This window comes from Rhynchophorus ferrugineus, unplaced genomic scaffold, assembly GCF_030347505.1.
Source record: "Rhynchophorus ferrugineus isolate W39M unplaced genomic scaffold, kcgeb_rfMv2 rfM7, whole genome shotgun sequence".
NCBI classification, from domain to species: Eukaryota; Metazoa; Arthropoda; class Insecta; order Coleoptera; family Curculionidae; genus Rhynchophorus; species Rhynchophorus ferrugineus.
This window is the reverse complement of record NW_027472586.1, coordinates 16,371,971-16,384,358: the sequence shown is the minus strand read 5'-3', so window position 1 is coordinate 16,384,358 and position 12,388 is coordinate 16,371,971. Positions and strand designations below refer to the sequence as shown.

The window sequence follows — 12,388 nt, the reverse complement described above, 5'->3', positions numbered from 1 at the left end:
CGTATATATTACTAAAACTGTGTGCCAACCAAGGTATGCTGTATCTATATGAACAAGTGATATTAATTAAAATCCACGGTAGGTGAATGATCCTATCATTCGAGCTCCTTTGATGATTCAATATTTATTTCATTCAACAGTTCAGCAACTCCGCAACTTTAGCGACGCATGACCGAGCGTTGTCATGCTCTTCTAGCCATCGATGCCTCATTTCATCTTCTAGACTTTGTGTCAGTTACTTACTATTTCTGATCTTTTTTACAGTAATAAAATACGTTGTTCCATTCGTGTCGGTAGACACCGGTTCTTGACATTCCATTCAATATTAGCAGTTTTTACAATTTTTGCTCTTGTGATTATTGCAGTCCCTTAGATTGTTGCATACCCCCGTAGAATACCCTAACGAGAAAAATATTATGTTTAGCCTGGTAAGCAATAAAAATATAATGTTGAAATAATTCGGATTGGTATTTCATTACAGTCAATTCGTGTGGCAGCCATCTTGCCTCCTTTTGGATTATTCTCAAATCATGTAAACGCCTGGAAAGAATTGACTCATTAACTGCTAAGCTATCTGAATTTATTCTTGAGAGATAAGCTTAGAAGATTATTTTGGTACTATGGGCAGCTCTTCACCATTGTTATCAAAATTACAACTTTCAAATGGATTAAAATTAAAACCGACAGATGCGATATGACGAGATATGGCGAAGCCGTATGTGTGTACACCGAACAAGTACTGTACGTAATTCTGATCTGAAATATATTATTTTGTATAGATGAAACTGTTGTTTACTTTGATGCTTTACATTTACACCAACAGATATTTTTGATCTCGCTGATCAAAATACATGCCCGCACCTAATAGCGTTTTGAAAAGCAACAGTCAGTAGAACATTCTAGATATTAAGCTAGCATTATTAGTTCACTCAGTCAATATATTTTCATCAACATCCGCCATAAAACAACCACTTAAGTAAGACCATGTTATATGTTTTATCCAGTCCATAAGACTGAATAATGAATAATGAATTTGTTCAATTATTTTAATTAGATTAAAATTTTCTTGTATGTCAAAGTCAAACTAAACTAAAACTCAGAGTTGATGCAAGTTGGATTTCAATGTTTCGACGTCACAAATATCCATGACGTATTACTAAAAAAAACTTCGAATAGGCTATATTTACGTTAACTAACATTTAGTACATAACAACTGATTTTGATTCGCGATTGTTTCCAACGTTCACTGACACTATCAGTTAGCGAATTTCCGTGTTTATAAACACCCGCACAGCCATTTAAATAACCTCTGATACCTACCTTATTTGTAAATGTCAGTAATTTAAATTTGATGTAGTTGCCATAGTAATTACTATCATTAATACGCCGTTGCTTACGCAACGAGGTTTGAATATTTATCATGGGCACACAGCGAGATAAAAAAAAACATACTTCAAAGCCACGTTTCGGTGAAACAATTTATTCTTATCGCTCACCGTAATACTAATTGAAAGTAAAAAACAGTAAAAATGTTTTCGGCTCCAAATGAATTCGCATAAAATATTAGCACATTGTTATTTTTTGTTTTCAATTTATAAGTTAAAATAATTGCCATATGAATATATGAACACGAAAATGAGGCAAGTATCTAACTTATTAATAATAACTCATTAATTAACTATATCATAAGGTAAACCCTACTAAAACACTAAAACACTCCAAAACTCAAAGAGGTTAAGGAAGGAAATGTATAATTATTAAGATGATTAGACATTTTAACTTAAAATGCGTCGTCAGTGGTTTTCCGCTAATACCGAGACACATGTAGACACAACAGCCTTGTACCATGGAATAAATGTTTGAGTCTTTCAGAATAACTCAATTTTTAAAGCCTTCCATAGATCATATATCAACGCCAAAGCCACAACGCGAAGCTACTGTATTTATGACACCAAATGAAATCAACAGACGTACAAACTTTAATCAAAGATTTCCAAACATTTATCCATATTCTTTTGTATACATTTCTAATACATTTTTCAATAAAATATATTACATATAGATGTTGCCACATCCTAACCTTCCTAAGTCAAACGCAACTGTCCTAAACTTCATATAACGCATGTCAAAGTATTTTCTGGATCTTAATAAGTCCGAAGAACAGCGAATTTAGGGAAATATCTTTTGTAGTTTTCTAAAACAATGCATCGTTGTCGATAAAGACGATGATCTAATTGAAGAAATTTTTATTCGAATTGGTTTTTCACCCAATATATAATGGTCCCAAATCTGGCCTTTAACTACCACAGAAACCTGAAACAGATCTCGAAAGAATGTGCCAGAGAAAGCGATTTTGACAGAGGAAGTTATAAAAAAGGAAACATTAGATTGAGTGCACCATTATTGAGTATAGTGATGAATCAAGTTAAAATTTACCTAAAATTGTTGTTTTAATAAAAGCCAGTGATTGCCCTGTGGTTAATTTATTAAGTTAATCGTGTTTTTTTCATAACAGAGTAAAATAAATAATTTAAAAATGATATTACTAAAACTTGTTTTCATTACGACTTATTGTACTCATTACGACTTCCTCCCTATCACTGTCTATTCAATCCAATCGAGTTGATATGGGGGGTAGCAAAAAATTATTAAAATAGACATGATGGTTGAATAGAATATTCCATCAAGAACTGATAAGACATGCAAAGGAAGAAATTGATAGATGGCGGAATCGTGAACATTTTTTAGACAGACTGGAAATTAACAGTTTAGTGATTGACTTTGAGATTGGCTCGGAAAGTGATTGTGACTATACGAAACTTTCAGGATATGTGATAATGCCGTGCAATGCTGGAAATTCCTGAGACAAAATGATGAGAGTGGAAACAACTAAAGGTATGCACATAATTAATAGCGTATAATTGTAGAAAATGGTATTGTAATGTGTGAAAGATTTGTATGCATAGATATGATTGTAATTATTCAGAATTAAACATGAGCATTAAGTTAGAATGTATGAGAAGAGAAAGAATACTAACTATTTTGTAGATATGGCGAATGCATTAGGCAGAATTCAGTGATTTTATCAAGCAGAATTTTATCAAGCATGGTGTACAGAGCTAACAGCAGAAGACATAAAAATTAGTGATATCAAGATGACTTAACAAGTGAACACACCACTGTAGGAAACAAGAACTAAACGTGAAAAGGTAAACAGGCTATCTAATTAAAATAAAATACATTATTTTGATATATAATTGTCAAGTCTAATTAGGTAGATTAGGCCTCCAGTGGGATACTACTACATAAAGAAACGCGCCTAAAACTCTATCTCATGGGTGGTGTGGAAAAAATTTCAATATAAATATAATAAAACAACTCTAACCTACAAACTATTATACCTATGTTCATAATTGTAGTTTTAAGTCATTCGATAATATACGCATTAGATGTACTATAATGTTAAGATAATCTATAAATTTTCCATAAGATTTTTGACTCATTATTTTATTTAAACTAGAATTTTGTTGTGACCTAAAACTTAGGGTTGATGTGGCAACATCAAATTTAGATGACGTAGGTATGTACAAAATAAGTTTGAATGATTATATATATATATATATATATATATATATATATATATATATATATGCATACAGGCGAAGGATAAAAATAATATTCTGACATACATTGAATATTGTTATACGAAATTTTTTAGTGTCATGGTAGCAACATTTTAGTCATAGAAAAAACATCATCATTGAGGATGTCGAGATATTCATGACGGAACCTCCCCCATGCTTGACTGAAAGAAGCAGATAGTCTCAATTGTAGATTTCTTTTTGGGGTTCTCCATTCATAAACCCTCCTCATTCATTTGTAGGAAACAAGTTAAACGACTATCCATCAAACCACAATATATTCTTCCAGTCATCAAATATCCAGGTTTTATGACCGTTGCGCTACTTCTTTCGCAGCTTAACTTTGGCTTTGTCTTAAAAAGTTTTCGCAATCGCAACCCTTGCATGAATATCAGCGTTGGGTAGCTATTGTCATATTGCTTTTGTTGAAACAGTATTACTCGAGTGCATACTGAGTTCTACTGTAACTTTTTCCGCGGTAGCATTACGGCGGCTGTCCACACTATTTTTTTGAGTTTTGCTGTCCCCGTCAGTTGACTTTAATTCACTAAAATATTATCTACAAGAATGGCACTTAATCAGAATAGTATGGTTTGCATGAATTGCATGGTATTTTTATTATGTTGTCTGCCCCCTGTGTATATATTTACGAAACACAAAAGACACTTATTGGACCCGCTTACATTTAAAATTGAATTAAAGTAATGTCAAAAAAAATCTCCGACAGATCAGGAACGCATTCGTTTTACAAATTTCCTAACGAAAAAGGGAAAACGCGATCTCTTTAACACAGCAGTTTCATATTGCGAACAAAAGCGTTCTCTTATTTTGTAAGGGACCAATGGAAAAATGGAAAGGTAAAAAAGAAACAATCGCCGTATTTTCCTAATGATAGCTATTGTCAAGTAAAAAAAAAGAAATAAGGGAATGTCTTGTTTCAAGTCTTGATCTTTCCGGGTTTTTCTTTGTGTTCTTCTTAAACCCGAGGGGATAATTTACTTTTACTAAGGAATTTAAAATAAAATGTTAGTTTTTAGTTTCATATATATATATATATATATATATATATTAATCGCTTTCCTATTTTGATGTTAAAGCTTTTATCTAGGAAGAATTTTTTATATATATTTGTGTAGTATTTGCTACACATAAACATAATCCAGTAAAATGAAAAACGCCCAAATGGAGGAACCAGGAATAGCCAAGTCAAACCGAATCTGGCTATGGTTAAAGATTTCTTTCTAAACAATTATAAAACGAAAAGTGAGTGGTAAAAAAACATTATTAAACGAAGTTATTTAATTTTAAGCAGTGTTGTTTAGGATTTTGTGTTAATTTCGTTTATTCCCGTATAGTTTCACTAGTAAATGCATTACTTAACAAATCGCTAACCGAATATTACAAGTAATAAATGCGTTAATTTGTTCATCAAGAATTAAAATGAATGTTGCAGAGAATATTAACAGTTATAAAATAGTTTGATAGAATTTTAATTCCTCATTTGTTGGTCAGTTGTTAATTCCCGACATGAGACATCAGACAAAGTAGAAATCAATAGATAAATAAAAGCCATAGAAGGTATAAATTATTTGCAAGGGCGAGACCAAAGATTGAAATAAATAAGCAAAGAAAAATTCAATTTTATTAAAAAATTTAGGTAATCAGCCTGGTGTGTTTATTGTTTTTGTAATGAATACTTTAGTTGAGAAATATGGATAAAATATAAGGACGATATTAATATATAAATGAATTAATGAAAATATGGTGGAGTTAATATGAAATTAAAAACATAATTTGCATAGATGGAACACTTAGGAAAAACAGAAGAAATTAAGTACTATTAACAGTACATTTGTAAACATTTTAAGTAATTAATAAATATTAACCTGTTTAAGACTAATGCAATTAGATATGTGATTATATGACATTTTATTCTCTGAGTCTAGTATAAATTATTTTGATTATTTACATTATAGACCTAAGTTTTGGAAAGTCAAGAGTTAGTTTAATAATTGCAAATACATTCCTTTAAAACACATTTCCAAATTGTAAAAAAATAATTGACCTAATTGTGTTCATTATTCTTTTAATATATGTGCTAAATTCCAATATCAATTTCAAAATTGTTTTATTCATATATTCTCTGTTTTAATATACAAACATGTACTACTTCATTTATTCCATGCTTATGTTTATAACATAAAAGTAAAGAAAGATTATGTATACTTATATTTGATGCTCTGAAGTTGTTGCAGTTCTGCAAATAGTCTTATTTATGATACTTGATTGTAATGTTCATTGGCGTAGTAATTTACACTTATTAGTACTTTGATTATTGAGATTTAATGGAAATTAAATTTAATTAAATGCAATTTAAGAAATGTTAGTGAGTGTTGCTTCTTGAGATAGTTTGCATATATTTTAATATGTTTTGTTATACAGATATTTATTATTTAAATTAATGTTATACATACTGAAAATACTGAGAAAACAAATTATAGTAACATATCATTTTCAAATTATTCTCTCTACGCTTTATGAGAAACATGGTTAATATAATACAATGTAGTCGAATTTCGATTATCAGGCGATCTTTAATTTAATTAAGAACGCTATAATGAACAAAATTAAAGAGTCCACTCTTCGAGACATTGTCTCCTCAGTTATAATATGTATACTGTTAGTTTGTTAAGGTTTACCACCCACCAGATATTAACGAAATACCTTCAGTAAAAGAAAATTCACAATCCTACACAAGTTCCATGCGTTTGTTGTGGTAATATTCCAAAATTTTCCGAAATTCTTAAATACTATTCAATATTTTCAATTTCCAAATTCAAACAACGTTTCATTATTAGAACAATTTATTCATTATTAACACTGTCGAAAGTTAAAACAATGTCGCAAAGTTATCTGGCATTTGCATGTCTTCTGATCACATTTTCCCTTTAAAAAGTATTTATTGAGAAAATATATATTCGCATGCATGTTTCCTCACGGGCAAAAAACTGGTAAAGATAAAATGACATTATTTATACTAAACTTAAACTATAAAAGTATAGACGGGTATGTCGATAGCTAATGACAACCTTCACACGCTCAAAGAGGCCCCAACTATGCGCTCCTTTGACCGATTATTTTTAATATTCTATATTTCGAGACTATACGATTACTATTCGAGGATTTACGATTTGTCAAGACTGTATGAAGATTGTGTAAAGGCTCTCTGATTAGGCGGATACATCGCATATTATCCCCTACTGCTCCTCCCTTAGGTACCTCGAGATGGAAGGTAAGTCATTTGGATAAATCCAATGATGATTTTCTTGTGCAGATATAAAGTACACCCAAAATTTCCCTGACATTCAATTTTGCCCCGGGTTTCCCAGGTCAATACACTTCACGAAAGCGTATCAGTTTATGTAATCTATTGGATGTCTTTCAAGGTGGCCTAATGTTAATGGATTCTTCCTAATAGGTTTTTTGAGTTTTAGCTCGATAAGGTTTGAAGTTCATTCTTAATGATTTTTTATTCCTCCAGATCATTCTCTATCCTTGGCACTAAAATAATAGCTTTTATACCATTGACACCAAAACCGTCCATTAAGATATGACGGAGCAATATCACTATAAGTTTATAATGAATTAATAGGCTTCGGCAGTAGCTTTATACGGATCAAATAATAAAGACTGTTCCTTAATTAGATTTTGTATACATTGAATAACTCAATCATTCTAAATTAACTATTATTTTATGTAGAGAAATATCAAAACCATCAAATTTAATACTTGGTTTATGATGTTCAACAATTAAGTTTGATAGTCCGTATTAGCATTGTAGTGACCTTGATACAAGTCGAATTTTACATCTTACAATAGCGACCTACAAAATACCCAGAAAATATTATCCCATATGTTGGACACCTGCAGGATGCCAGCAGCGACGTCCAGTAAACCATAACGAAAATCTGGTAACCCTGAGACCTTTATCTGGGATATTATTAAAGGATAGTTTGAATCATTCAATCACTGACAGTATTTCAGTTCAGACGTGCTAACATCGACTTCCCAAGCCTCGTCTTCAGATCAAACTATCGCCTCTTCCTTTCATCCATTGTATTTTATATTTTTAATTAACGCAAAATAATAACAGTCATATCATGTAACTATAACTGTTTTATTTAATCTTACCTCCGTTTACCGAGCCATATAGTTCCCAAAGCATCAATAGATATCGCCGATTAAGTAAAATACATGCCAGCACCTATGCTCCAATACCAAATACTAATTATCCGTGCATCTTTATAAATGATCTAGTTTAGACAGCATAAGAATTGCTCAATATTCTTCAATGTAAAAGAAGACAGTTTTGAAACATCATTGCATTTGATAATTTGTTTCAAAATTATTACTTTTTAGTAATACCATCCTCTGGCTTTTAAGAGTAATTTAAAACCATTTCCACAGAGCAGTCCTCCTAATTGTCATGCAATTAAGTTAAAATTTATTCAAGTTCTTCTTTACCGAACCGGACAATAGATTTAATTAGTAAAGAGTCGCTAAATGTTTCTTTTCCATTTTTAAAATTGACCTGGAAGAAAACCTGAACCTACTCGTTTTTTGTATCCCTCCGCCTTTAACCGTCCGTCCCCCCCAGATCGTACGGAATTACTCCTTGGAAAAAGTGTTCGACTTTCTGTTCTTTTTATTATTAAATGCGGCGAAAAAGAAAAACAATATCGAGCGAGACGTACCACGTTCGGACGTTTCTAATCTCGTACGATCTACAGAAAATTATATTCGTTCTCGAACTTTGCTTTTCCCATCGCTGACAGTTGAAAACAATGATCGAAATCAAATTACGAAGCGGGAGATAAAAATAATACGGAAAATCTGGCTTTTATTCCTAGCCGGTCGTTTTAAATGAGTAGTTATAGCTTGATATTAATTAACTTCCCATTGTTTTTAACGCATTATCGCCCATATTAGCAAAGCAAAAAAATAACTGACCAGGGTTTTCAATAAGTCCGTGTAAGTGAAACATAAATTTCGAGGAACGTTGCGAAAATATCTGCGTTTTTATATATAATTTTCTGATATCTTGTGTATGTAATAGGTTGATGTTTAAAAATTCGATTGAAATCCTTAAAAAACAGAGCTGTTAGGAGAGCAAGAAGTAAGAAGGAACTTATATATAAGGATATGTCAAATAAACTAAATGTTTCGTAGTGCGATTCGCTGACTTTAGCGATTTTAGTGATTTTCAGAGAGCTCTGTGTGAAAATAGATTATCTTGCTGCTCTAATCTAGCTGGTTAATGTGGTGGGACTCCAAGAGAGAGTTATTTCAAGAAACTGACACTAAATGCTGAATTATTTTAAGTCTCTTCATAGTTTTTTATTTCTCGTCATAGTTTCACAGTTGGCTACAGAGTATATATGAACATATTTTTTAAATTTAATATTGGCATGAAACAGTAACTCCGAAAACTTAATGTACAATCTAGAAAATCTATAGACTTGCAGCGACCTTGAGGCATGTCGAATTTTACATCGTGGAATAAGGGTCTACAAAATACCCAGAAATATAATCCCAGATGTTGAACACGGGCGGGGTGCCAGCAGCGCCAACTAGAACCCGATAACGAATAGCCGGCAACCCCGAGACGTTTATCTGGGATGTGATTGAAGGGTATTTCCATTCATTCAGTACTCAACTATCGTTTGGTTTAGACGTGCCACCATCGACTGCCCAAGCCTCGTCACCAGGTAACACCGCTGCCATCCGTTTTATCATTTGTATTTTTCACATTTTTTATATAGGCAATAAATAACTGTCACATAATATAAACACCACTGTTTCATTTCCTTTTACTTCCATTCACCGAGCCACATCATTTACCCTAAAGACTAAATTATGGCGTTTTAAATTAATTTAGTTTAGATTTGTTCATATAAAATTTAGTAAAAATAAAATAATTTCCTCGTCAATTTCTATAATATTGGGTCATAATATTACTAATAATACCATAATAAGTATTAAATTCATATATTATGGCATCCCTCCTTCAATCACAGCTCGTCTCACTTCACCATATCTGTTCGACCTACCTGTATACTTCTCTATTTGAGACAAATTTTCCGGGGGCATTATTTGAAGACTATATAAAGCCAGTGGTTGCTAGGGACCATATCTGTTAACTATAATTATAATTCATCCAATTTATGTAACTTTTCTGACGATTTTTGAGAAAATTCATCACATTTTGATGAGCTTGTGTTGGCTGGCCCTTCCACTAGATTAATTCTTCTTCCATTGTTACATACAAATAGAAAACTAGAAGCACAAAAGAACTTAGATGTATCTATAAAAAACTTTAGCAGCAAGCGAAGATAAAATAGATTGAATTAAGCAATAGAGAAGGAGTTCAAACGTATCCAAATAAATTTTATCAAAATAGAGCATAAAAACCCACCAGTCATACATAACAGTTATACAGGCATAACAGTAGATATCAAATTTAAATGGAAGGAAAATGTTGAAGAGAAAATGACCCGGTAAAATAAAATAAAGGGAGCTATATTTGCTTTCAATTCATATTTATATTTCTGTCAGTAAATATGTAATAATTTACAAGCAAGGGCCAATATGGTACACAACTAAGAAACCTTGAGGTTAATGATGAGAGATAAAAATGTTCTGCAGAAAACGCGAAGCTAAGCTACAGGAGGCTACCAGTAGGATATTACATTTTCGCAGACTGAAAAGCACCAAACCCTGAAAACCTATTCAATATTGCAGGACTGAAATGGTTGTAAATTGACAGAAAAGAACTGGAACTCGTCATCATATAAACTATAGTATAAAACTAGTAAAAGTTTGCTAAAAATAAATTAATCGTCTGAAAGATGAGTTTTGATAATATATCTTTTAAAACAATAGTTAAAATAATAATGTTCATCTCCATTCATCAACCAATACATCCCTAGTTTTTTATTGAGAATTGTCTAATATACTGTAAAAATAATACAGAAAGGGCAACGAAAATTCATGATAAAAATATAGAAGTATCATTCTAAAACATTACTAATTTTAGTAAAAATTAAATAATCTAGTGGAAAACTTTGTTTTTATCGCGGAAGTAACAATATAATGAATTACAAATGTTAATATAGTTCCATTATAATTGTTTTGAGTAAATAATTTTAAAGCGATATATTTATTAATTAACTTTTAATTGAATTTTACTGGATACATTATTTAAAATTAATATAGTAACTGCTATATATTTTATTTTTTACCTTTATTTATCATTTAATTATATTTTTGTAACGTATTAAAATGCAAAACCTACAAAAACGAAATAGCGTAATGTTACAACATTATTTACTCTTCTACTCTTTTACGTAAAATGCATTTAAAACATTAATCATTTTATATGCTTTGGTTTGTAAAAAGTTGCATTTTCAGGGCGTATTGCATAGAAATGTACATTTTGAAGGTGTAACGATAACGAGGATATTTTGCGGATGGCATGAATCAGTACAAATTTATATGGTATAATATTGTATTATATATTATATATATTCGTTATATGAATTTGTGTTCAAAATTGAAATATATTAACTAAAAAATTCGATGGATTCAAACAGAGAATAAACAACCTAAAAGCTATACAAATTTTTCCAGTATATATTATTCAACAAAAATAAAGAGAATAGTCGTAGAAATAAGAACAAAAACAAAACGATAGAAGAAATCCTGGAGAAGCAACGTGATCAAAAAAACAAATGAAAATTAATAATTACACAAGAAAAGTAGAGCCAGAGTACTACAAACGATACAAGAGGCAAAGAAGAAAACAGGGTAATAATTTGGAAGACATTGTAACTGACGATGAAAGAAGAATAGAAAGACATAAGGAATACTTACAAGAACTGTTGCGTTCGCAGAAGTAGATATAGGAAGAAATACATCGACGAATAGAAAAAAAGGTCGGATATAGAAGAGACTGAGGAATCAGGAAATATACTGAGAAAGCTGAAGAACGGAAAAGTACCGGGCCAATATAAAAGGGGTATAAGTCACCCCATATAAATTTAGAAATTTATAGCAGTACGGGAATAAATACGGACCCCACAAATGACACTTATCGTTTCGATATATAAACAATGAAATAATGAGACAAAAGGGGCCGTAGTAGCTATAGAAGGACTACTCTCCGAGAGCATAGCTTTGAAAATCTATGATCAAATATTAGAAAATATTCTGTGACAGTAATAGATCAAACAGTGATCGCAGGGCAGATTGTGGGTCAATCCAAAGTTGCTGTGAACACACGATGTTTAATGTATTAAACTGCAGCAAATTGTAAATTCGTTTTAATTATAATAATACTTCATTCTAGTTAAAAATAGATACAGTGATGTCTGATACGTTCGAACACGTAAAGGAATCACTCTGACGAAAGTCGACCGGTTGTCAGACGTATGAAAAATTCTTCAAAACAATAGTGATAAGCAAAATAGACAAATAAGACTTGCAAATGTATTAACGCTTTGCTTGTTTTTATAAATTTTTAATCGTTGCTTATTTTTGCTCTGATTAAAGATGCCGATGCCAGTCATAACAGAATGCGTTTCTAATCAGTTACTTCGAACAGGAACGAGATAATGAAAGCGCCCTCTTTATAAGCATTTTTACTGTTAAATATTAACTTGGTGCGGTTTTCACTGAAAATATTTTTA

At 31.3% G+C, this 12,388-nt stretch overlaps 1 long non-coding RNA gene across 1 annotated transcript; it reads left to right on the top strand.

Annotated features, from left to right (window-relative positions):
* The first annotated feature begins 1,490 nt into the window (after positions 1-1,490).
* On the top strand, positions 1,491-12,329 carry LOC143199708 (uncharacterized). The gene is made up of 3 exons (XR_013006528.1): positions 1,491-2,895; positions 3,049-3,209; positions 12,252-12,329. It is a non-coding gene; the product is annotated as an uncharacterized LOC143199708 (long non-coding RNA).
* The last annotated feature ends 59 nt before the right edge of the window (positions 12,330-12,388 follow it).